This window comes from Neofelis nebulosa, chromosome 7, assembly GCF_028018385.1.
Source record: "Neofelis nebulosa isolate mNeoNeb1 chromosome 7, mNeoNeb1.pri, whole genome shotgun sequence".
Taxonomy (NCBI): domain Eukaryota; kingdom Metazoa; phylum Chordata; class Mammalia; order Carnivora; family Felidae; genus Neofelis; species Neofelis nebulosa.
Window position 1 is genome coordinate 102662586 of NC_080788.1, and position 27037 is coordinate 102689622.

The window sequence follows — 27037 nt, forward strand, 5'->3', positions numbered from 1 at the left end:
TTGTTCCTCAAGAAACAAGAGAAACCGTGTGTCTAATCAAAGTGTATTTAAAATGTCAATTTAAGCACTTATTGTTTTCCCCTCCAGCCTTCCTCTCTTAAATTTGCTTATCTCAGTTCATGGTTTCTCAATTTACTAACCACCCTAACATAGGAATTTCAGTCATTTATGTATCATCCCACCACATTCAATTCTAGACTCAGTATGTCTCTTGGGTTCTTTTCTTACTTCTGCTTCTACTATTACTGTCCTACATCATGTCATCTATACCTGGATTACTATAATAGCCCTCCAATGAGTCCCCCTTCACCACTTGCTTTCTCTATTCCAAGTTACTTTTCACATCCCCGGCAGTTACCTTCCTAAGGTACTGTTATAATTGTGGTGCACTCTCTCAGTCCAAAAGCTTTTACTAGTTTTCTGGTTTTTTCTTTTCTTTTTTTTTTTTTTTTTTTTTTAGAATTAAGTCCAAATGTCCTAGCATAGCATTCAAGGGGACTAATAAATAGAAAGTGTTCTGTATTTCAAAACTTACCTGCCATTTCTCCTCACACACAGCCCAGAACAGATTCATCTCCTTTTCTGAATCATGTCATGGACTTCTGCACTTCTAAAACTTTGCACTTTTCCTCTAGCTTCATCTATTCAAAGCCTGCTTCTGCTCCAAAGACCAAATCAAACATTACCACCTCTAGGAAGCCCTACCCAATTCCAAGACAAAATAAATCACTCACTCCTCAGAGTACATATAACACTTTATTTAGCCCTTTATGACAATATGACTTGTATTCATTATTGTGGAATTTTCCATCTCCTCCTAAAGGACAGAGACAATAGTTAAACCCTCTAAAGATGGTCTTGGATGCCTAACATAGTACCTTAAATAAGGTAGACATTTCATGAATTGACCAGTATAAGAATTATTCATTTTCACTAAAATCTGAACCATGGATAAAAGACCAAGCCAAGAATCACAATCAAGGAAGACTTCAAGGAAGAAAGGAACCTCAGTTAAAAGCTACTCAAACTGAGGTGCATGAATAAGTCTTTCATAAAAGAATAGATATAGCCTAATCCATTGCTTCTCAACATTTTCATATTCACACATTCTTGCAAAGGGTTTGACTATGGTTGAGAACTGCCCTGACCAAATGGGGAGACTACCTCTTTTTCAGTAGTAGAGACTTAAATCTGCATTTAAAAGGGTTAAATCAAGGCTCAACAGATAAACAGCACAATAAAACATCTTATATATATATATATATATATATATATATATATATATATATATACATATATATATGTATATATATATATACACAAATCATATATATATATCACATATATATATGTATATATATATATAAATCAAATAAATATACAACATGTAGATCTACACATCTAAGATACTGTTTCATTTAAACATCTCTACACACACAGATCTAATGATGTCTTAATAAAACAAATATTGGGGTGCCTGGGTGGCTCAGTCAGTTAAGCGTCTGACTTCACCTCAGGTGGCGATCTCGTGGTCCGCGGGTTCGAGCCCCGCGTCGGGCTCTGGGCTGATGGCCCAGAGCCTGGAGCCTGCTTCTGATTCTGTGTCTCCCTCTCTCTGTGCCCCTCCCCCATTCATGCTGTGTCTCTCTCTGTCTCAAAAATAAAGAAACGTTAAAAAAAAAAATTTTTTTAATAAATTAAAAAAATAAAACAAATATTTAGTTCACATTTTTGCCATCATTCCAAAAAGGGAAAAAAGCCAAGAACTAAAACCATCTCCTTAGCCTTATTGGCATTAAGTAATCAAATTCCCTGCTACTCAGAAATCCAACACAGGCTTATTGCAGTTCTCATTCTCGCCTGGAATGAAAAAATGAACTCAAACTTCCAAAAGAAAACCATAATTTTCCAACATCTTCTCATAGAGTCTTGCCTCTCCCCTGAAACTTTTGAGTCAACTCTTCCTGAGATGAATCACGTTAAGAAATGAATCTCTTAATTGCACTGTATAAGCTAAACAGTAAGCCATGACCTCATCACCCTGGATGTAATAAAAGGGCAGAGACACTCAGGCATTTCAACAACATCTTAATTCCTGCACTGTTCTGGTTTATTATAAAGCAGGCCTGTGTGCAGGAAGACATTTTTAAAAATGCTTTTATCTCCATTTTGCATGTTAGCAGATCTCATGGTCTCATCTCTCTGCAGACAGAGGTCTGAACTGGGCAGAAGCTAAAGCAGGCAGGCCAATGAATTCACCTGAGAAAAAAAGAAAGCCAGTCTTGGAAATGACACAAGTACTCAAGATGAGCCAAGAGAAGAAGGACCTCAACCTACACCATTACTCCCCAGACTCCAGCCCAAAACACACAAACAAAACCTGGAACTGAAAAAATATCTGAATGTCACAGCCAAACTAGAGAAAAAGCAATAGGAGGCCAGAGAAGAAATGGGGGAGAAACATGATACTACATCCTTTGGCTGGCATATCACTTTCTGACCCTTGATTTACCATGAAGTCCTTCTTCTGATGATTATAGTATCGTTCTTTTTTTTTTTTTAAGTTTATTTATTTATTTTGAGAGAGAGAGAGAGAGAGAGTGCACATGTGTGCCTGACTGGGGGAAGAGCAGAGGGAGGGAGAGAGACAGAATCCCAAGCAGGCTCCGCGCTGTCAGTGTAGAGCTCGACATGGGGCTCAAACTCATGAACTGTGAGATCATGACCTGAACAGAAACCAAGAGTCTGATGCTTAACCTACTGAGCCACCCAGGTGCCTCTACAGTAGCATTCTTATTTTGCTAGAAGTAGCCTTGGGAAGCTCCCATCTGTATATGCAGACCTCTACAGAGTGCAACCCATATAAGCACAAATGTCTGCCTACTCTGGACCTGGTACCAATGAAAAATTCCTAAAATAATGGTCCAATGAGAGAAATAAATCATTTAGAAAATTTTGCAAGAAAGTTCATCTTTGTGTATGGAAGAAAATGTATTTGTACCACAATCTATCAGTAACTCCAAATATAGATATTTCAATAAGAGTTAGCACTTTAGCCTGTCAAATCACACACACACACACACACACACACACACACACACACACACAAATGCATTTAACTTGTTTAGGAGGATAGAAATTGGCCCCAGCATACAGAGGAGGTACTGAGAGGTACAGCCACCAACAGAATTCTGAGTATCAATAATTCCATAGGCGCAACCACCACTGACCAGGAGTGAATATTCTTTCTTTGCGTCCTTTCCTAGCCATACACATCTATTGTTCCACGTGTTGTTAGATGGTGCTACTGTTTGCAAACGTTTGTGGGCTTGCTGTTTAGCATTCCGCTGCTTACCACTGTTGGAGTACTGACCAATGGGCATTCTGTTCTGAATGCCCATTTAAAACTGAGCCTTCACCTTTAGACTGGGTGCCTGGGAGAAAGCGGCAAAGTTAAAAAGAAACTTACCTGGAGGCACCCAGCCCTGAGTTCACGGCGCCACTCATACCGTATCCCACAGAGCAGAACTTCAGTTTCACCATCTGTAAAAAGGGAATAGTCACTTTACTTGAATTCTGAGACTCGGTAGCTTATGAAGCAGTGACTTACCAAAAGTGCAGCCAATCCTACAGACAGATACTTTGGTAAAAATTAGGCATCTATGTTGTGAAAACTGTCCAGAAAGAGTTGAGATTGTTGGCAGAGACCAAGAAGATTTTGCCTCATAATCAAGATTAAATCTCTTTCTATGACTGTCAACATTAAGTTGACAAAACTACAGTGTTTATGATATGACCTTGACATTACTAAAATTAAGACGGTGCTTTGCTCTAATCAACTGTGACATACACTATTTTCAATAATGGCCTTTCTGCAAAAAAGAGAGATGGGAAATAAAGCCTATTGTAAAACTCTTTTCTCCAAGTACCTTGAAACAGCTCTTTCTAGGAACAGTCTGGCATCTTCACAAGATAATAGCATTGTCTCAATTCCAAAGTTAAGGAAGACAATACCCCAAGCTCCACGAAGTTGGTAAAGTTATGATATATGTCATTTAACAAAAGCATTGACCCTGGGGCAACATAAATACGTGAAGCTTTCCTTTCTTCCTCTCTTTGCTCAAAGACAGCACAAGGAAAGGAGGAAAGGAGGAAAGGAGGAAAGGTTCCCTTCCTGATATAGAAGTTCCTCTTTACAAAGTAGGAATGAGGAAAAGCACGCGCACTGGTACAATTTCCAAGACATTGCATGATTCCTTAAGTAGAAAAGAGTATGTTCAGAATATTTCAAAACAAAACAGAATAACAAAAAAAAAAGTTGAACTTAATTTATGTATAACATTGGCTGGTGCTTCTAGAGGTATGGAGGAATGCAGAAGTGAGAAAAAGAGTCTAAATACTCAAGACCATGATAATTGTCCGTGAACTTACTAGTCCAGGATGTTTTCTCATCAAACTTTCAGTACAGAAGAAAACTATACGCATATAAGGCATCTCGGACCAAGATACTCTTGTTTCTCTTTCGTTTTCACTGTTTACAAAGTGACCTTGAGCAGCCCTCGTTTATCTTTACTGCTGTTTGCTGACTTGTGGTGTTTAGATCAAGTTTTGATACTTGTGTCTTTAGATGGCCACGAAAACGCAGCTGGTCCAGAGGCCAGCTGGAGGGAGAAATTGCAGGGCTTATCAAGTCATCCGAGGGGCCTTGTTGTGCTCATCCTTTGTAAACAATAAGACATGTCAGCATCCCTGGTTGCTGTCATTGCTGACAGTTCTCTAAAGACCAGCAAGTGTTGAATTCTTTAAAGTCGGTTTGTGCCCAGTGAGAGAAACGATAGCGTGAGATGAGGGGGACTTCATGGATATCTGAGTACCTTGGGAAAAGAGAGGAGTTGAGGCTCTTCACTCAGCAACCTAATGAAAACTAGACAAATAGTCTTGCATTTAATATATAGTTTCCACCAATTCATGCTTCTTTTGTTAGGAACAATTCCACCCTCTATATGGAAAAGAGACAGAAATAAAGAAATAATTTCTCATTGACAAGGGAGCTTCAGGTAAAGCAATGCTTATGAAAGGCAAAGAAAGGATAAGAAATTGACTTTTTATTGGTAAATTTCCATTGCACAACCATTTTATTGCTTGAACTTCATAGACCCCAAAACTTTATGTCCTTGAACAAGTAATCAAATGCAAAAGGACAGAACTAAATAATCCATCTGGGATAGCCAGGGCTGTATGCAAAACACAAGGAATAAAATACAAGTCTTGAAGGAATATAAATGAGAAATTGTGGCAAAGAAGGGAAGGACCTGAAAATAAGTTATTAAAGCAGTATCTAGTGCTTAAAGAATAATGAACTTTACATGCTTCCCTGTAAAATCCTTAAAGGTATCTTTTGAACAAAGATCTATGTGCATAAGTTAATTATATCACACACAAAAAAGCCCGACTCATAACATTACTCAACCTTTCTAACATCAGATTTTTAAAATGTATAAAATGAAGATTAAATTCTTTTCATGGAAACGGTAACATTTGTTGAAGTAGAACAAAACCTACACGAGGTATCAAAATTCCATTATTACAGCAACTGGTAATGTGTTATATTCAAGACTAATTTTGCCATGACATTTAAGTTACAGATTTTGAGGTTAATAATGTTTCAGAGGAAAGAAAATTTCCAGTGTTTCTATTTTATTTTTTCTAGGAAGACTTCCTAAAAGCATTTGTGCTGTTAAATGGTCTAAAAAGTCTGCAACAACAAAATGTCTCAGAGGCACCTGTATATTAGGATCCAAAGCTTTGAGAAGAATCATCCTTTCAATATCAAGTTCATCCCTGAAATAAGGATCATCTCCATAAACAAGGCCAGAACCTAAGATTCCACTAATGTAACAGTATAGTTTTTAACTTGGACTATCACTTGTTGCCTATATTATAAACATCTATTTGATGGCACAAAGTCATGGATTATTCTTTCCAAGTTTGTTCTTTTATCTTCTTGCTGGAGACAGCCAGGCCACATCTTACATAGCTACAGGTTTAGCATTGAGCCTGAGAGTCCATCTGAATCATAAAATGCAGAGAGCAATTTAAGAAAAAAATTTTGCAAATTTCTATTAACTAAGTAAAGTCACCCCTGTTTACCTAATTTTCCTACAAGCAGAAAAACCAAAGGCCTATTGGCATGGCCTAGACAGACACTGCTAAGCAGCTTTCCAAAGAGCAAATGGTCAAAATAAAATAAAATGAAAAAGATTTGCCTGTCATGGGAGTTGGTCAATAAAATGCAACAGTGTTTATTACAACATTTAAAGTCTGTGATTAAGAACACCAAAAGGCCTAAACTAGAAAGGTTTTCAGCCTGTAATTTCCCTGCAGTCCTGGCCTGTACTTCCTTATGAGTTAGCTCAGCAGGGCTTTTTTTCCATGTCCATCATCAGCTTGTAATTATTGCCATTCTCAAAGCTATGCCAGATGGGTCTTTAGAAGCAGGCATGCAGCTTGTTTATGAGAGAAAGAGCTGTAATATTACTCTACACAGAGACCTATCTGGTCCTACTCAAAGAGCCCTGCTCCTCCCTCCCCGCCCCCCAAACCCACCCCCACTACTATTCTGTCTTCCTCCCCTAGACAGCCCTCTCTGTTTCAGCTCCCTGTCCCAGCTGAATGGCCTGGTGAAGGGCTGGGACCATGGGAGCCAAGAGATATCTGTATCTTAAAGCATTTGGCCTAATCGGCACCTTTCACCATTCCCATATGGAAATGAGGCCAACACCCAAGGGAAAAACGAACTGCGGACTCTTTCCCCTACATACCCTTGTGCAGAGGCTTTATTCGAAACACCCGAGCTGCGCGGCTACTTTTCAGAACACAGATCTCCCTAGATACCACAACAGTGCCTTCCATTTCTCTTTTCTGGGAATTCCTCACTGGGGAGAAGAGAAATTCCCGGCAAGATTCTCAAGGACAAACCTTGACTCATTTTGTTGTAAGAAGGTTGAGGTCAAGGAGCTGGGCAAAGCAACACAGGCAAAGGCAAAAAGCACCTAACCGGGGGTTCATCGGGTGATAGGCCTGGGGTGTTAGGTATCCCAGAGGGCCAAGCAGAGCTTCAATCAGCAGTTAATGAGGCAAGACCTGCAACAGATAGCCACTTTTAACTTACAAAAGCTTTTAGATGTCTCTGTTTACTTTGATCCATTTCAGTTCATTTGAGCCTGGTTAGGGTGCATTTTACTTTTTTTTTTTTTTCTCTCGTTAGATAAACCCTCTGCTCCCACCCCATTCCTACCCCACCTCCCAAACAATAGTATCATTTACCAACTTAATACTTAAGTTTTGAGATCTTCTGTCAAGGTCGGCAACAATTATATAAAAAACAAGGAGAGAACCACCGGTCTGCCTGTGGAATGGTCATTTCAGAATCCCATCAGTGAAAGATAAGTGGAAAGGAGGACGGGACAGGAACGGCTGCATTTTCAGGCAGATTTAGTTATTTGTTTCTGATTAGGTGAAGTACACGTTCTTTTATCTCTTGTTATTTTACCCATGTGATGACCAGAGAGCTTTCTTTGTTAAAATGTTTCAGAGCGGATAAAACTAATTTACTGCAGTGTGAAACAATCCTGAAAGAAACTGTACCTGATGGTCACAGACGGGAAAGTCACTTTAACTGGCCATCGTTCCCAGGCCCTGGGGCTGGGGCTGGGGCTGGGGCTGGAATTCCCAAATCCGAGGCAGAAAGCGCTCCTGTACCGATGGATTTGCACGTGGGTCCCACTCTTAACGGGAATACTCTGGTGTAATGAGCTTTTAATTAGGTCGGCTTGGTGCTTGACCCCCAACTGTACCGCGGGCCCGCGTCTAAATGACACCTCTCCACCGACAGGAGCCGCCGAAGGCCCTGGAATCCTTCCCAGCATGCCTTGGGCGACCTCTATCCCGACAGGCCCCTGACCACCCATCTTCCCAGCATGCCCTGGGGCCCCTGCTGCGACCTTGACCTTTTCTGTCTTGTTTATAGCCCTTGATGTACGCTATTTCCTTTCTCTCTCTCTCACTCCTGTGCCACTTCCCAATACACCTTTTCTTGTTCAGAATATTACATTTGAAGCAGGTGTATATTTAAAAAAAATAATAAATAAACCTCTGGTGAGCTAGCCAGCAAAATTAACAAATACACGTGGGCAAGTCTGGTTGGGCATATGTATTGCTCAAAAATACACTTTTCTCAAGTGAACCATATTCCTATTCTCCACTCCCCACCCTAGTCCTGACTTACACATTTCCAGGAAGTATTATGAAGATATAAAAACTAGTGGAAGGAACAGGATGAAATCTTTCTGCACTGCTACCCTCAAATAAATTGCAACTACTCTGAAATGTTCTTGAAATCCTGTCCAGTGAAGACCCCAAGGAACCATCAGGGAAGTAGAAGCGAGAAAACCCAATTTCTATTTTGAGTCCTTCTTGTTGGAAAAGGAAGGACTAAGTATCCAACATTAAGCTAATTTTACCTCCCAGGAAGGGTCTTAAGCACTGAAGGTGACTTATCTGTAGATCTCACATTGGGACCTCAAGCCTAATGATTTACATTTATTTTGCTCTTTATCAAGTCTTTAAAATGAAATTTAGGTTAGTTTATCACTGAAAAATATTGAACTCTTTGGTTAAGAGGCATTAAGTTCAGAGAAAACAAGTGCAGACATCTTAAACTGTATTCATGAAGACAACAATAATAGTAACAGCTAATATTTATTCAATGCTTGTTAAGGGACAGCTGCTTTAAATGCTTTAAGATTCTGCATAATTCATAAAATGTTTAACGTGCAAGCTTACCTAATTCTTGCAGTTAATGACGGTGGCAGTTGCTAAGCTGTAGGCCAAGTTATTCCTTTCATTCATGGTCTAGAGAGAGATGACACGGGCATGTTGAGTCACTCAAAACAGGCTCAAACCACCCGAAGGAGTTTGCCTGATGAAAGGTTTTCTTTTCCTTCAAAGCCACTTCCTGTGTCACATGACCTGTATCACTCCAAAGATAATAACACTGCATGCTTCCAGAACACTTTTATCCAAAGATCTCAAAGCATTTTCAAATGTTAATTAAGCCTCCACCATCCTGGAAGATAGCAATGCCAGTCTTGCTGTTTAAATACTGTATTCCAGAACACAGGTTGTTCTAATCACTAAGAGGGGAAAATGGAGGCCTCTCTGAGCAAATTCAGTGCATAAGCCACTACCCAAACACTTATGACACCCAAAATTCTCCTACCTCTCCTGGGAAACCACAGCAGCATCTCTGTTCTAAATTGTTCCCTACTCCCACTGATTGTTTCCACTGGAAGAACCACATCCAAGAAAAAAAGTTAGAAGAGGAAGGGGAGAAAAAAAGGCTTTCTAATAGTTCTACTTGGATAGGGGTAGAAATGTAGGTAGAAATATAAGCAATGTATATCTGCAAATACATAATCATTCCCAATAAACAGCAAGGTTCCTTTGTTACACGCTTTTTCGATTATCATGATGCCCAGAAGGTAGAAAATAAACAACTTTTCCCAAGGCTTAAAAATGTTCACAACACAGTTAATCTGCCCTCCTATTTCACAGGCATCGTGGACTGTTCTGATAATCCCAGAGAGCAGTCAGATTTCAGGTAGTTTATGTATCTTTTAGTCTATATAAAAGAAGACCATGTAACAATGAAACGTCCCTCAAGATCTGCCTTGCCTCCTTTCCAGTTTCATCTCCCTCCACTCTGCCACACTGGCTTTCTCTCCATCCTTCCAAGGGGCCAAAATTTTTTTCTACCCTGGGGTCTTTGAAGAGGATTTTCCTGCTGCATAGAATGCTTTATCTCCTATTCTCAAAAAAAAAAAAAACAAAACAAAAAAAACCCACTCTTAGTTCCCAGATTAAAAGTCACTTCTTCAGAGAAGACTTACCTTTCTATTATTAAATTAGCTTCTAGAATGCCTGGGTGGCTCATTGGGTTGAGTGTCCAACTCTTGATTTCAACTCAGGTCATGCTCCCAGGGTTGTGGGATCGATTCCCATGTAGGGCTCCCCACTGAGCATGGAGCTTGCTTGAGATTCCCTGTCTCTCTCTCTCTCTCTCTCTCTCTCTCTCTCTCTCTCTCTCTCTCTCTCTCCCTTTGGAATTCTCCCCAGCTATCTCTCTCTCTCTCTCTTTCTCAAAAATAAAAATAAAATAAAATAATAAATTAGTTTCTATTATTCTCTTTAATGACAGATTGTTTTGATTACAATATAATGAGATTTTCTTTGTTTAGTGTCTTCCTTCTAGATTATAAACTCCATGAAAATAGGGACTGTGCCTGTTCTGTTCACCACTGCCTAAAACTCATGCTTGGCACTTTGGATGCCCTCATAAAATATCTGCTGAGTAAAATGAATGAATAAATCTTTAACCCGGTTTATAAATCATATTTTTCTCTTGCAGTGATATTTATAGGATCCAGAGGACAACAGAGAAATAGATATAAGAAGTTTGGCTGTCATTTTTTAAGGTCTTATTTTCTATTAATACTGAGAATAGCAAACAATCTTGGAAGTACAAGTAAATATGATTTACAGTAAATGTTAAGCATCTAAAGTAGGTGTTTTACCTACATTATCTTATTTACTGCTCACAACAACCTCGAGGGATGGACACTACTATTGTTCTCATTTTGCAGTCACAAAGACCAAGTAATTTCCCCTTGTCTCCACTTATTCATTTATTGAGCATTCACTGTTTGCCAGGCACTGCAGTGGTGGATCAATGAACAAGACAGCCATGGCCTCCTGATTGGGGCCTTTGTCCTTGGTCCTCCACACCAATAATAGCACAGTGCATTCTGGCATGTAGTTGGTGTTCAACTGTAAACAGCGAGAATCGGGTTTAAAAAAAAAAAAAAAAAAAAAGATTCAAGAACTATGATTGAATCCCTTCAGAGTTTGAAACGTCCCACAATACTGCTTTACTACCAGTGCTCCTTACTGACTTTCCTGGGGGGACATATGATTTGCCCTTCATTCTGTAAAGATGCAGAGTGCAGAAGGAGGTCACAAATCACTCTGATATTCTAATAAAAAATACAGTGATCGATGATGAGAGTTTTAATTGATGGTGCCACACTGCAGCCAAAATGATCTTTCTAAAACACAAATTTGAAAATCAGATCATGTCTCTTTTGTGATTTACTACCTTGTAGGGCTTCCCAATGGCCTTGGGACAGAGTCCAATCTCCCCGTCTCCTTGATGTGGCTGCAAGAGCTTGGCTGCCTCCTTGGAATCATGTCTCTTCACTGACTTCACTTGCTTGTCTGCAGTCTTTGTAAAAAAAACATTTAACTCCTCCAACACCTCTAGGCCTTAAACATGCTGGACCATCTTTAGCAACACCTTCCCTGCATTCCACACCATCACTACCACTCTTTACCTGTGTCAAGTGGAGGGTTTATTTGTGTGGAGGGTTTTTACTGGGAAATGCTCTTAGGAACAATACCTCTGAAGAGGGAGGGATGCAGGATTGAGCAGAAGGAAAAACTGAACTGCAATACAGGTTCATCTGAGGCCTCCACTGATCCTAAGAGGAGCTCTGGAACTGAGATGGACCTTCAGAGATGTCTGCATTAGGCAAGAAGCTTGACCTTTGAGGACCTGGGTGGCTCAGTTGGTTAAGTGTCCGACTCTTCAGCTCAGATCATGATCTCACGGTTTGTGGGTTCAAGCCCCACGTTGGGCTCTGTGCTGACAGTGCAGAGCCTGCTTGGGATTATCTCTCCCTCTCTCTGCTCCTGTGCCACTCATGCCCCCTCTTTCTTTCTCTCAAAATAAATAAATAGAAACTTTAAAATAAAAATAACACTATATTATTTAAAAAAAAAAAAAAAAAGTTTAACTTTTTACCCCAGTTGCCCCTGGAGATGGAGATAACCTTGAGCAAGGAGGCTTCCTTCAGCAAAGGGCAATTTTTAGGGGAAGAACTAAGGTAAGAGTCATCAAAAAACAACCTTATTGCCAGCAGGGGAATGAGTGTCCCATCCCAGGGAGGTACCTAGATGATGTACCACAACATCCACTGCAGTCTGGCTAACTCTGGTCATCTTTCCAGTCTCGACTTAAATATCCCTTCCTAACTTTAAGGCTATCTCTAAAATAGTCTCTCCTGACTCCCTGGCCCTGGGACAGATGGTCCTACAGAGCACCTGTTCCTCCGCCATTATAGCGTGCTTCACATTATATTACAATCATTTATTTATTCGTCTGTCTTCCCCCAGCAAAGTGTAACCACAGAAAAAGAAGGCACAGTGTTTATCTTATTAGCATTCTGTCTACCAACATATAAATAATCATGAACAAATTACAGAATGAATGACAAAATAAAGATCCTGTTTTGGTTTTTTAAAAAATGTTACACAAGGGGCACCTGGGTGGCTCAGTTGGTTGAGCGTCCGGCTTCGGCTCGGGTCATGATCTCATGGTTTGTGGGTTCGAGCCCTGAGTTGGGCTCTGTGCTGACAGCTCAGAGCCTGGAGCCTGCTTCAGATTCTGTCTTCTTCAATCTCTCTGCCCCTCCCCCACTCGTGCTCTGTCTCTGTCTCTCTCTTTCTCAAAAATAAATAAACATTTAAAAAAAAATGTTACACAAATGCCAAAAAAGTCTGAAAGACCAGTCACCAAAATACTGTTCACTGTAGTAGGATGATGTGGGATTTTTATTTCCTTCATTATGCTTCCATTTAATTTTTATAAACACATTTGACTTTTTCTGTTTTTAAAAAAATTATCACTTTGAAGAAAAAAAAAAACATGGCTCTTACTATAATAATAACTGGTATCGGGGCGCCTGGGTGGCTCAGTCGGTTGAGTGTCCGACTTCGGCTCAGGTCATGATCTTTTGGTCTGTGGGTTCGAGCCCCGCATCGGGCTCTGTGCTGACAGCTCAGAGCCTGGAGCCTGCTTCAGATTCTGTGTCTCCCTCTCTCTCTCTGCCCCTCCCCTGCTCAGGCTCTGTCTCTCTCTCTGTCAAAAATAAATAAACATAAAAAAATTTAATAAAAATAATAACTGGTATCAATAGACTCATCCCACATCATGACTTTATACTATAATTTATAGTGCATAAAGCAATTTTACATAAATGATTTTGTTGAATCTTGACCAAAAGTCAACAAAAGAAAAAAGGTAAGTATGAAATCCTGATTCCTACTGGATTGCAAAATAAAGCCAACCCTCTCAATCAAGAATGAGAGAATGTGCCCTCACAGCCTGGGAACCCAGTTGTCTAACATTTCTTCTTCTCTAACATGTTCATTTTTGATGAGGTCTTGCCGGGCTGTGGGGAAAACAGTGATATGGGGCAACCATATATAAGCTACCCCTCCCTATATTCCCTGAGTCTCACTGGCTACTTTCTCTGGCCTCACTTTTCTCTCCCTCCCTAGCCCTATTCATAAAAGAGAATATAATGCCTCTCCCGTGGCCTTATTTTCATCATTTGTTTGCACAAGCCTAATCTACAAGGCCAGCTAGAGTTAAAAGCCCTGTTTTCCCCTCACATCTCATATTCCCCTTCTCTCCTATAATGATAACACTTCACATATGTATAGCACTTTCCAGAAGGCTTCCGCATACGTCACCTCACTGGATCCTCCCAACAAACCTTTGAGGTCTGCACATCAGATACTATTACCCCCATTTTAGAGATAAGGAAACCAAAACACAGAGAGGTTACGTGACTTGCCAAAAATCACAGTTAGTTACTGATAAAGACAGGACTAGAATCTGGGTCCTTACAAAAAAGCCCAGAACCTTCTGCATTTTTGCTTTGATCTTGCAGCTGAGTGTATGACCCACTGATAGAGCCCCGCACAATCTACAGCTGGTTACGAACTAAACTGATGAGAGCAAGATTATGGGTCCAATTTCTGAGCAGGCCAGTTGTGATCCTTGCGTTGAAGTGGGCTGATGTGTACAGCAGATCAGCAAATCAAAGACCTAAGTTACAAGAGGGACTAGTTAGTTGAGAGTGTGTAGATGATTCAGCTCAATTCCATCATCATGGTGAGTTAAACACCTTAATTACCTATTCTTTTAAGCCCACATACACATATAAAACAACCATTTCTGTAAATAGACTATACAAATCACTTTCTGTCATCACAGAATTCTTGGGATGGTCCCAATTTATACCTATTGCTATGGTACAATTAATGGCTCTCCCTTTCTCTTTAAAAAAAAATGTCCCAGTGTGGAGGATAATTTATATGGTCATCCCATATACGTTTTACAGAGAACAAATGTGCAACTTCAGTAGACACTGAACAGTATTGATTTTCAAAATGGCAAGGCCCAAATGTTTTAAGAAGGGTTGCTGCTATTGAAATACACTGCTGGAAAACTTCCCAGTGTTAAATGGCCTTCGCTAAAGACACAGTAAGACACACATCCCTTTGTGTTCTGTTGGGCTCAGGTTTTTAAATGTAGTGAAATTCTGGCTAGCTTCAATCCATTTGCTAGATGATTTTGGTTTTCCGCACCCCATTCCCCCACCTGATATTATATCTTTGTCTCATTGCTTATCAGAAGTCTCCCTTTCCACATTCATTTTTAAAAATGAGAAGAAACAAATGAGAATTCACATTTTTTGGCTTAAAATTATAATGTCTTCTACATCTCCCAAAGGAAATCCCGCCAAGGCAATAGCCTAGACCAGTAGCTGTTTGCCAAAAGGTAAGAGGTAAGATTTTAGTGGTAATTCCAATTCAAGCCTTTGAGCTTGGGTCTTTTTCTCACCCATTTGAGATATGAGGAGAATACCTGCTCTCAAGTTGCTGAAAAACCAGGGGAGATGCCGTGACTCACACAATTGATGAACAATTGTATTTTGCTCTCCTTAGAAGTCCTAGTATTGCCTCGACATACAGACCTGGTCCTTGCTCTCAGGAAGCTTACATTCTCATTCTGAAGGACAGGTACAAGATAGTACATAATTAAATGCTAAGAGCATACATTCAGAATTCAGTGTGTGCCAGCCTAAGGAGAAAGTGGTATTGGTTGGAGTAGTAAGCAATCAAGTCAGTGTTCATACTTTTTCCTAAGGGACACCTAGACATCTCAAGAAAAGCATCGAAGGTTATACAGCCACTTTCTCAAGGTCTCTGTGGATTCCTAATCAATGTTCAGCTGAACTTTTCTGAGTTTTGCACATGACTCCTCAGTGCACTTCATAGAAGTTTTCTCTCTCCCTCTCTCTCTCTTTTTTTACTTTTTCTTTTCTTTTTTTGGATGAATCCAATTCAGTCGTCTGAGCAAGCAAGGATGGCAAAATGCATATTCTGCTGAGGGAGAGTCTGTGAGCCCTTTTTGCAAAGATCTGTCTTCCCCTATCACTGTAACAAGCGTAACCAGACCACAGTCCTTTCTGCAGTCTACATATATAAAGATTATGTCTAAAAGACATAAGTAAACACATCCCAGCCCATATCCCAGTAGAAAACAGACAGGAAGAGACATAGAACCTCAGATTCTTTGAAGCAAGAATTTAGCTATTCTGCAGTAATAGATCTCTCTTGCAATCATCAATCATCCAGCATTACTGAGTACCTACCAGATTCTCAAGTCAGGCACTATGATAATCTCTGCCCCACAGGAATACCTGAACTGGGGTAGTATTTCAATAGAGCTCATAGCCAGATACCAGACTGGGCTCCTTACACAGACTAATCCTTAAATTATCTTCCCAGTTAGCCCCATTTTACAGATGAGGAAACAAATGCTCAGAGAAAATACTATGCCCAAGGTTGCAGAGTGGTAAAGTAGGATTCAACCAGGGTTTGGGGGTTTCAAAGCCTCTGCTCTTTTTACCAACCATCCCGAGTTTCCTTTGTTCTCATTTTAATTGAGAGCCCTGTTAGTTGGCACTGCTAAAGAGAGGGATCTGATAACTGGATGTTTTTTCCACCAGATCCTCCCAGAAGAAGATGTCCTAACTTCAGTGCAACAAAAACCTGAGCGATAACATCAGATTTTGCCAGAATGAAGTTACATCCTGGCTGTCATACAGAAATCCGGGCCTCCGACAGTGAGCACACTATTATGTCACATTCTTTCAACAGTTCCAGGGGAACAGAGGAAAACAATGATGTGGGTAATTTAAAATAATAGAGGATTAAAAAAAAAAAAAGCTTTGTATCTGTCTTTTGAATTAATTATATAATTATTTGAGTTCCTCTCCACATTTTTCAAATGTTAAATTACAATTATTCTGTAGTTACTAGAACAATGTTAGCTGAGTATTAAAGCAAGTCAGCCAAGAAAACACTGGACAGCTGAGAAATAACTCGGGGCCCAGCTTCCATGATGCCAAAACACTGGTGGCATCAAGTAGGTCACTAACTTGTCTGGCCCTCAGCTTCCTCAAGAAGAAAATAAAGGGGTTGAACTAGAAGATTTATTTATTCAGTAAATATTGATTATCAATACACGGTCCTGGCTCTCAGGTTGTTTACAGTCTAGTGGAAGAGACAGATAAGAGGTCAAACAATTTCAATACAATGTGACAACTGCTATAAAAAGGTAGAGAGGGGGGTGCCTGGGTGGCTCAGTTGGTTGAGCATCTGACTCTTGACTTCGGCTCAGGTCACGATCCCACAGTTCATGAGTTCAAGCCCAGTGTCGGGCTCTGCACTGACAGTGTGGAGCCTGCTTGGGATTCTCTCTCTCCCTCTCTCTCTCTCTCTCTGCCCCTCCCCGGCTCTCTCTCTCAAAATAAATAAATAAACTTAAAAAAGAGGTAAATAGAGGATGTTGTGGAAGCGCATAATTCATTTGCAGGGTACAGGAGAGGGGTACACTGTAGAGTGAGTGACATGGAAAGCAGAGGCATAAAAAACCAAAGGCAAAGTGTGCATATGCAGAGGGTGGAGCCCGAGCAGTGACCTAGGCAGATAGAACAGTGAGGGCAAAGGCCTGGCAGGGGTTTCACGGTTCCTTATGAACCATACAACTTGCTTCATATGTCTGCTTTGTGAAAAAGGCATCTGGGAGTGGACGTAGAGGAGACGGACAGGAAAGGGGGGTACCCATCATCAGAAGTCCAAACCAAAAGGAGTTTGCACTTTATTCATTTCTTCAGAAGTTATTTATTTATCTTACTCTGGGACAGGCATTTTTCTAAGTTCTGGGGTTACCAGAATAGTAAACAAGAGTAATAGGTTCCTATTTTTACTGAACAAAATAAGAATCCATTCAAGCGTTAAAGCAGGGAAATGTCACGGTCAGAGTTTTAGAAACAGCACAATGGTTGCAGGGTAGGAATGGCTTGGAGAAGGATAAGACTCTTTCAGCTGTAAAATTCTGACTCCATGATTTAAAACTCAGGATATAATAAATCATAAAACTTCCATGTTAATATTTATATTATGCATTATATATATTTTGTCATTATATGTCATAAATATATATGTCACATATATTTATATCATATATAAATACATACATAAATATATAATTAGATAGCTATAAAAATATATAATTATGTTATTGGATATATAAAAAAATATTTAATTAGATATATGTCTGTTATCTAAATATATATATCTAAATATCTGTTATCTAGATATACATCTAAATATGTATCTGTAATATACATATACAATATATAAAATTTTTTATATATAAAATATATAAATATTTTTATATATATAAAATATATAATATACATATACAATATATAAAAATTTATCTATTTTTATTTATATTATTTAGATATATTTAGATAACAGATTTCTTTGCAAGTGTTCAATAAATTGAGTGGGTTCTTTCCCCTGTTGTATGTTCAGATATGGGAACATTTTATTTGGTGGGGAAGGAAAAAGAGCCCACATATTGTACAGTGAGGACACACTAGAGACAATGGGGAGAAGTAGGTGTTAATAATGCCCACTTTACAAATGAGGAATACAAATGAGTCTCAAATTTCATTCACTCTAAATGTCATTGGGTGAGAACAGGGTAAAGCCAAGGTTCAAATCTGATTTTCTGGTTTGTTTGTTGTACATCAAAGCCCATACTGTTTTATGTACCAAAGCATAATTATAACATAATCACCATTCTCCCTGAGCTCTTAGAAGACTAGTAAAAAATAACTCATGGGTATCAGCTGGTTGGCTGATTTTTCATGTAAGTATGTCCTACTTTCAATAAACTGCCAAACTTCAGATGTTCAGATACATGTGCATCTCAAAACTCTTTAGTGAGTTTATAGAAAACAGAATTCACATCTAGTCTCTCAAGCCCGTCAACTATTGGAAGTGGGAGTTTGAGGTAAGGAGAAAGTAGCATTTTCCTTGGAGTGGACACGCACAGGTAAGGAAGAGGGAATCAAGCCTTGAAAAATATTTAGTTCTTCCTAGAAAGTTGTTTTCCAGTACAAGAAATACTGCTTTCAAGTACAAGAATTCCCTGAGCTTCCTGAAAATAAACCAAAAATAAATAATAAAAACCACCTCAGGCCTCAGAGTCCACTCCTGCTCTGCTCACTTAGCATTTCCTCTTCTGGTGGTGCATTGGCTTCCATCCCCTCCCCACAGAAACCCGGCTCTCACTCACCAAGGCTGGGGGGTAGGTTTACAAGGCCTCCAGGAGCCCGGTAGCCTCCACATACATCCTGGTCCCCACCCACCACCCCCAGATCTTCCGGAGTGCCCTGCTTCCTGTCCTGGAGCTAAGCCCCTTACAAGACTCACAGGAGGTGGGATGCTTTCTTTTCAGGCCCTGAAGGTCTCTGTTTCCTTGCAAGTAAGACACCTACTGTAATTTATAAGTTAGCTATAACCATTGAGTACCAGAAAGACTGAGCATCTTTTTTGTTTATTTGGTTTGTTCTTATGTAAAGTATAGTATTCAATCACATCTGCTCACACCCAAATGTAGCAGATTTTGTCAGTTGCTTATCCAGAATTTCTAACCCCAGATTTTCTTTGGGCAATCCACACAGTACACACAGCCTTGTGCTTTCTTAAACTAGTCATGCTAATCCCATTCCCCTTGCTAGGAAGTGGTTTTAGCAGTGAGCATTTGCTGCAGCAAATCTGGCCAATGAGATGAGAGAAGGCTGCTGACAGGAGAGGAAGGTGTCTGAGACAGGCTACCTTGCTAGAGAAAGAAAGAAAAAAAAGAGAGAAGGAAAGGAGGAAAAAAGAAGGACGGAAGGAAGGGAGGGAGGGAGGGAGGGAGGAAGGGAAGAAGGAAGGGAGGGAAGAAGGAGAAAAAAGAGGCACCTAAGAGGAAGCAGCCTCTTCTTCCTCCAGGTCTGGCAACTGTAACTATCTCGCAACCATGAAGGGAAACCATCTGAAAACAGCTGACATGCACAAGATAGCAGAGCAAGAAGATGGAAAGAATCTGGGTCTTTGAATTTACCAACCCTGGAGCTCCCTGGCTACTGGACTTCTACTTATGGGAAGTAAGAACTTTGTCTCATCTTTAAGTCATTTTGAGTCAGGCTTTCCGTGTGCTCGAAAATGACCTGATCCACTGCAGAACTGATGAGTGGACAACAAGCTTATTAGTGTGAGATCAAGAAGCCAGCCAGGCATGGGAAGATCTAACAAGAAAGGAAGCTTTTGCTATCAAAGCAGTAGAAATTCTGGGTAGAATATAATATCTGTCAGTTAAATTTGTCTTCTGGTCGAGACATCTGTTGGGTTTAAGGATCCTGAATAAGTATTCAAAGAACCACTCATTTAAAAAAAAAAAAATGCCATAAGCAGCATCCTCCCTCCCTTCAGGACCCACTTCAACAGAGTGCACCATAGAGGGAGATTCTTCCCTGGTTTAAAACCAAACATTTGACAGGTTGGGAAACACCCTGGCTTCACTGCTCTGCTTCACTGAGAGACACTAGTGCTCAGCAGATATCCCCCAGAGAGGTGCTGAGGGAGAGAGCACCGGGGGTGTCCATGGAGCCTGCGGAGGCTGGAGAGGTGGGAGAAGTCCCCCACCCCACCCCGTAGCAGACATGATGTCCAGCAGGGCAGCACAGAACTTGTCAGAGGATGGTGATGACCAGTGGTCCATGGCACTGCCTAACAGGATGAGCAGAGTTTGATTGTGAGCACATACGAGATCTGCTTTGGGCACTCCCAGAGATACCGAGGGGAATATTGCTGGGAACTGGGAACCCAGGCCCTTGCACCATTAGGTGGGAGCAAAGGCAAGGGAAGTTTGAGCGATTGCTGTTTCTGCCACTTCATCCATACCCACAGGTGGCTAGGAAGAAAGCGAGAGAGGAGAGAAAAAGCCTTTGTGGCCCATTAGGAAGGGAGCCAGCATAATATTTTCATGGAAGTTCTAGCAAAATAATACCTCAGAAGTTTAGATAGAGTCTGAAACTTCCCATTGAGTAGTTTTTCTTTGATTCTATCCAAGCAGGATCATACCCAAGGAGATAGAAAAGGGCAACATATTGAGAGGAGAAGAATCTGCTAACAAAATCAACCTTCAGATAATTCTGGTAACAGAAATCATTGCCTGAAACTTCACTTCACATTTTTAATCAGAGAAACCAAAAAAGGAAGCACCACTGAGATTTAGTCATAGAGGTTTTTAAGTTATATATATTTGGGACAAGTGACCTGGGACTATAACACTAGAAGAATTAAGCCTCCCAAAATTTACTTTGAATTCATACTGAACCAATATCATGAGTAATTAAGTTCCCAAATCTGCTTTCCTTATTGGCTCTAACCCACATCATCTAGAGTGTGTGTGTGTGTGTGTGTGTGTGTGTGTGTGTGTGAGCGTGTGTCTTCAAAGACCCAATATCATGATAAACAGCATGCCATCTCTCTCACTTGGCCTTGATAGACCCTACCAAAAGAGAAACTGGGAGGTCAAAGCTCATCTTTGCCTAAACCTAGAACAGAAAGGCCTGATTTCTACAATCAAGAATCTAGTGAAAAAAGCAAAATAGCAACATGATGCCATCAAAATGGTCTCAGATGACAAAAAAAAAAAAAAAAAAAAAAAATAGTGACGCAATTATCAAAACCTTGTATCTTAATCTTTTTACCTTCCTAAACTTCATAAAATAAAATCACACTTCAGGGAAAGGTTGAGATAAGTGGGAAATAATATATTTATTTCAAAAATGTCCATTCCAGGGTCACTTGGGTGGCTCAGTTGGTTAAGCATCTGACTCTTGATGTCAGCTCAGGTCATGATCTCTCAGTTCATGAGATCAAGACCCACGATGGGCTCACGGCTGGCAGCATAGAGTCTGCTTAGGATTCTCTCTGCCCCTCTCTCTCTGCCCCTCCCTGGTGCACACGTGTGCTCTCTCTCTCTCTCTTCCAAAAAATAAATAAATAAACTTAAAAAAAAATGTCCATTCTGAAAAAATGGAGCAGGGAGGCAGGCACTAATTATGGCATGGTCTAAAGCAAGGTTAACTTGTTAATTAACTTAAAGAACTTGTAATTTTTTAAGTACCTACAATGATTCCAAAAGGAAGGTTCTAGCCCCTGGTGTTGGCTTGTAGGGAGTGAGACTTGTATCAGGGTCAGGTTCCACAGGCTCAGTCAGGACCAGGCTAGACCATTAGAGTCCTGGAGGCAAGAGGCAGAGTCTGGGTAAAAATACATAACAATGTTTGAGAGATCATGTGGGGATCAAACCAAAAATGTGGAATACAACACAAGACCACAGGGCTGGCTCCAGGCCAGGAAGAAGAAAAAAATTCAGGAGAGTGAAGGAAGAGAAGGGGGGAAAGTAGGGTTCGAGGTAGTCGAGTTCAGAAAGTTTATTGTGTAAAGATCAGGTGCCCAAAAGATTCTCCTAGCAGGTCTGGTCACATGCATGTGAATGGCAGCCTGGCTTAAAGGAACAGATAAAGTTAAAATGGAATGACTCAAGGGAAAATAAATGCCAGAATAACTCTGGCCTTCCCGTCTCCACTCTCAACCATCTTGACTCTCCATCTCACTTCTCATCCATAAAATATATAGCCAACAAATAACTCCTGAATATAGACAGGCATCTTATAAACAAATAAATTTTTAAAAATGCAATTTTAAGCAGAGTTTCAAATAAGTTGCAGGGGGAGGTACAAAAGAAGAAAAATCACTTTGAGTGAAGACTAGAACAGAAGAAAATACAATAAAATTTTTGAGCCCCTGTATGTGCCAGGCACAGATTCTCACCACAGTCCAGAAATAGTATTAGCCCTTGTCATTGTATGAGGAAGCTGAGACTCAAAATGTCCATCCCTAGATAGTCCAGGGGAGACAGATGCAAGGCCAAATATGACTCCAAAGCTTCCTCTTGAGAGAACCAGGGAAGATTCATGCCAAGGAAATGGCATGTGGTCTGAAGCTTGTAAGAGGGCTAGGAGAAGCTAAACGGACATGGCCAGAGCTGAGCATTCCAGGAGAAGAAGCAAAGTGAGCAAATGAGGAAAGGTAGGAAAGGCAAATACTGTCAGAAAATGCAGAGTAGAGTTAGCTGAAACAGCATGCAACAGGAAGAGCCACAGAAGAGAGCAGTGTAAGGATAAGTCGCCATCAGAGCCTGCAAATTTTTTCCCCACAAATCCATGTGTCACCCTTGTGCTACCTTTGTGTTCTACGGACACTTCGAAGGGTCCTCTCAAGCAAATCCTTGCAGGTCAAATTAAAGGTCATACCAACTTTTCCGGACTCCTTCACTTGCCCCCAATCCCACACTGGGGCTCTCCTGGAGTCAGGGGAAGACTGGAAACAAAGGCTCAATCAACCTGGCAAACATCCAAGGGAGATCTCATTCTTGGGCTTTTACGGCGTGTTTTGTTTTCAAAGAATATTTCAGCTTCTGGAATATCACACTTATTTAAAATTCTATGATCTATAGTGATGAAACTCCTCAGTTCATCCCTGGGGCTCCCAGGCTGTCACATAAACTAGTGTTTTACTTCTAGCATATACCTTAGAGAGTCTGGAGACTACTGGAGCTTTTACATGTGTCCCTGAGAGGGTCACAGTGTTGCCATCCCTCTGCAGGCTTCCTCTGCAGCCTGTGCCTCTGACCTCTGTGCTCATCTGTTTCCCATGATTCCTACTGGGCCCCAGGGCGGAGCAGTATAACATAGTACAGCATAATTCACTTTTATAGAACATCCTTCATGCAAGCTATCACAGGGAGCTAATCAAATGCTGACGAGAAAGGGTCTGCAGCGGGATAAGATTTAAAGGGAGGAACTGATTTAGTGGCTCTGGGGGCAAAAAAGAAATTTCAGATAGATGGGTTAGGAGAAAGGAAAGAACAACCCCCGCTGTGGTAAAATGTGGGTGGAAAGAAGTGGCTAAGTCTCAGAAAAAGAACACGGAGGGGTAGAGAAGCAGCTGGCATCCCGAGAAATTACCAATACTTTCACAAGTAGAGGTGATTTGGATGTCATTCAGGAAAGTAAACGAATCATTAGAAAGTCTTTAGGTCCAAGGAACAGAAACCCCAGTCCAAAATTATTTGAACAGGAAGTTTTATTATGTCACATAATAAGATGTCCTAAGACAGAGTGGTCAGGTAAATTCAGTGATCTAATAATGTCATCAAAGTCCTGGACTCTTGTCTTCTTTCTACTCTGAAGCCCACGGTGTCCTCACACTGGTATTCCCAGTGTGAATACTGTGACTGGTATTCCCCAGGTCACAGGAAGGCTGACACAGTTCCAAGTGTCACACCTAGCTATGGCAACATGTAGGCACAACAATAGGAGACAACAGAAGAAGGAGAGGCTGTTTCCCAGGCGGTCCCCTTTTAAGAGTGAGGAAATTCATCATCCCAGAAGCCCCAGCAGACTTAGCCCTGAGGTCCCTTTGGCCAGCATTGGAGTCTAATCCCTTTCTAAACCAATCTCTAGCCAGAAGAATAGGATCACCATGATTGGTTTAGACTAATCAAGATTCTCTTCTAAGTCCCTTAAGAGAAAGGTGGACCCCCAAATCAAGGCTTTGCCCATAAGGAAAAGGGAACGATGGCAACTGAGATATCAACCCACCATATCTCATACAAAAGTAATGCAAAATAGGCATTGTGCCTGTTGACCCCTGGAGGAAAAGCATACATCCAATACCTAATTACCTACAAAATTCAGATTAATTGTTTAGAATTAGGAAGATCACGGTGGGGGAAAAACTCCTATATTGAGAAAGAAAATAAGAATTTCTAAGTACAAGGGCATATCAGGAAGAGGCGGGGGTAGGGGGTTGGAGAGCTGAATTTTGGCCTCCTTCTAGAGTAAAATTAAACATATTTAAAGATGGAAGGAAAGTATGTTTGGGATGAAGGATTTCTGCTCTTGGCAGATGAGGCATGGAAAGGGAAAATTTTAATTCTGAATTAAAGAATGTAATGGTAGAGTCAGAGCCTTTGAGAGCAAGAATCTCCTGTTTCTGGAGGGGAAAGGGAGATATGCAAGAATGCAGAGCCAAATATCAATCCAGGGACATGGATATGAGAACTTCTACAAAGTCCAAAGCAAGGACTTGAATGAAACCCACAGGAACAGGAGGAAGACACATTTTTGGTGAGTGTGGAACCAACCTGTGAACTTTACGGGTTCTGAGCTTTTTGCTAATGCTGAAACTTCGGGGGTTTGAGTTCATTTACTCTGTGCAAAATTCACCTTCCAAGTACCAAGAAAAAAAAAATTGGCTCCAAAGATTACTGAACACCAAACTAGCTCTTAAGGAACCACACAGGGATGAGTTAAGTGTAAATGAATCACAAACACACAGATTGAATTTCTCCTAAACTGCACCAGAGTTTAAAGGCCAAGGGAAAAAGCACTTGAGGCAAAAGACATTTTGGCTTTTGCAGAACCTAAAACATTTTTATTTTATTTATTTTTTTTTATTTTTTTTTTTAACGTTTATTTATTTTTGAGACAGAGAGAGACAGAGCATGAATGGGGGAGGGTCAGAGAGAGGGAGACACAGAATTGAAACAGGCTCCAGGCTCTGAGCTGTCAGCACAGGGGCCGGATGCGGGGCTCGAACTCATGGACCGCGAGATCGTGACCTGAGCCGAAGTCGGCACTCAACCGACTGAGCCACCCAGGCACCCCCTAAAACATTTTTAATGAGTTTGAATTCATTCAATTAACTTAGGGTTCAGCCGAGTTCTTTCTTCCAAATCTGGTGTTCAGCCTAGCGATATATATACAGCTGCCATTCTAGAGCTGCTCCACCTTAGAAAGGAAATTGCTTTTGTTTTTTTAATATTAACTTCTTGATCCAATTTGATCAAAGGTAACTGAGACAAATATCATGAGAGTGTAAAAATAATTTTTCTAATGGTTTGTAATATAAATGGTGGAACTCAAAGCTCCATACTCAAGTTGGGGCACAAGATTAACAACCCTAAGAAATAGGAAAGGGGAAAATAAAGAAGCCTCTTCTAAAACCTTTATATTTCAAATACTGGTGAGTCTATAGCAGGAATTCTTCTGTCATTCAACTTGTGGGAAGTTATTATTGAGTGTGTGCTAGGTAGCAGGTACCACCAGCATAAATGATAAGGATGTAAAATTATATCTTTTTTTTTTCATTTATTTTAGAAAGAGAGAGAGCATGAGTGGGGGAGACAGGCAGAAGGAGAGAGAGAGAGAATCGCAAGCGGGCTCCATGCTCAGCTCAGAACCCAACCTGGGGCTCAATCCCATGACCCTGGGATCATGACCTGAGCCAACATCAAGAGTTGGACGCTCAACCAACTGAACCATCCAGGTGCCCCTCTGTTTCTTTATCAGTTTACTTCTTGTTTTTGATGAACATTGTTTAGTAATTGTTGCAATGTATTCATGCCACTCAAGTCTCTTTCATACCTTCCTTTCCTCCTCCTTGGAGTAGGTGAACATCCCCTATAGGTCTGTTTTATTTTATCCTCTCAGCCACCCCCACCGCAGACTCTTTTCCTCAGATATACACACATCCTTCCTCATAACAGATGCTGAAGCACTGAAAAGTTGAAATATCAGTCATCCCTCTTTCTTTTCCACTAGATGCCTCTCTCTTTTGCCTGGCCTACCTCAGCTAAAGCTTCTTTTGCTCTCTGTCTGATCTGCTCAAAATAGTACATAAACAACCTTGGTTAAGGACTCCTCAACGGTGTGGCTTAATCTAGATGGAGAATCTAGAAGAGTTGAATGAAATTAGAGACTACACAGCATTCAGGCAACTGTCCATTCATATGATTTCGTGAAACCGAAATGGAGGTATATGTTTTGCATTTGAAGTTATACTTCCTTGGTATATGCAATGCAAATAATCCATGCTAAACTATAGCTTTGTGATGACACTCCCAATGAAATTCAAGTAAGCGTTATAACTTAGAGGTGTGTGTGTATATATATATAAATACATATATACATATAAATATATATATACATATATTTATATATATATACACCTTATTGAGTTTGGACACATATGATATCGTAGACACTATATGCTTTCATCTCACAAGGACCAGTGCGATAGGTATTCTTACTAACTCCATTTTACACAAGAGGAGTCTGAGTTTCAGAGAAGTTAAGTAACTAGACCCAGGTTATACTGCTAGGAAGTGGCAGACACAGAATCTGAAGAGGTCTGTGGGAGCCCAGGTCTGATCTGTTAACTCCCACTTCTTACTGGCTGGGGTGAAGCCGTGAAGGATCGCGGCAGGTCTTTGGCTAGCGTAAGAATGCAAAAGCTAAAATTTTGTTTTGTGAGCCTTAATTCAGTTAAGGGGAAGGAATGACACTTCAGGGAAAAGAACCCAAGTTGGCTTTTCTTTTTTTTTTTTAATTAAATTATATTTTACAAGAATCCCTGATGAAACCAGAGGGAAAAACAATCTTGCTTCTCCTCCCTCCTCCAAACAAGTACCTAAAACGTCCCTCCTAATTCCTAACTTGTTGTGATGGCTTATGGAATTATTATTAGAGTGGCCTATCTTGTTAAAGAAAAAAGCCTGATGACAAGTGCATTGGGCTCCCCTGCT

At 40.5% G+C, this 27037-nt stretch overlaps 1 long non-coding RNA gene across 1 annotated transcript in view; it reads right to left on the reverse strand.

Annotated features, from left to right (window-relative positions):
* The window catches only part of LOC131517239 (uncharacterized), a 289644-nt gene that overhangs the window by 139136 nt on the left and 123471 nt on the right, over positions 1-27037 (reverse strand). Inside the window, exons 3-4 of the long non-coding RNA XR_009264473.1 lie at positions 8845-8913; positions 3470-3543 (exon numbers count right to left, since the gene is read on the reverse strand). This is a non-coding gene — a long non-coding RNA (uncharacterized LOC131517239). The remainder of the gene's footprint in view (positions 1-3469; positions 3544-8844; positions 8914-27037) is intronic.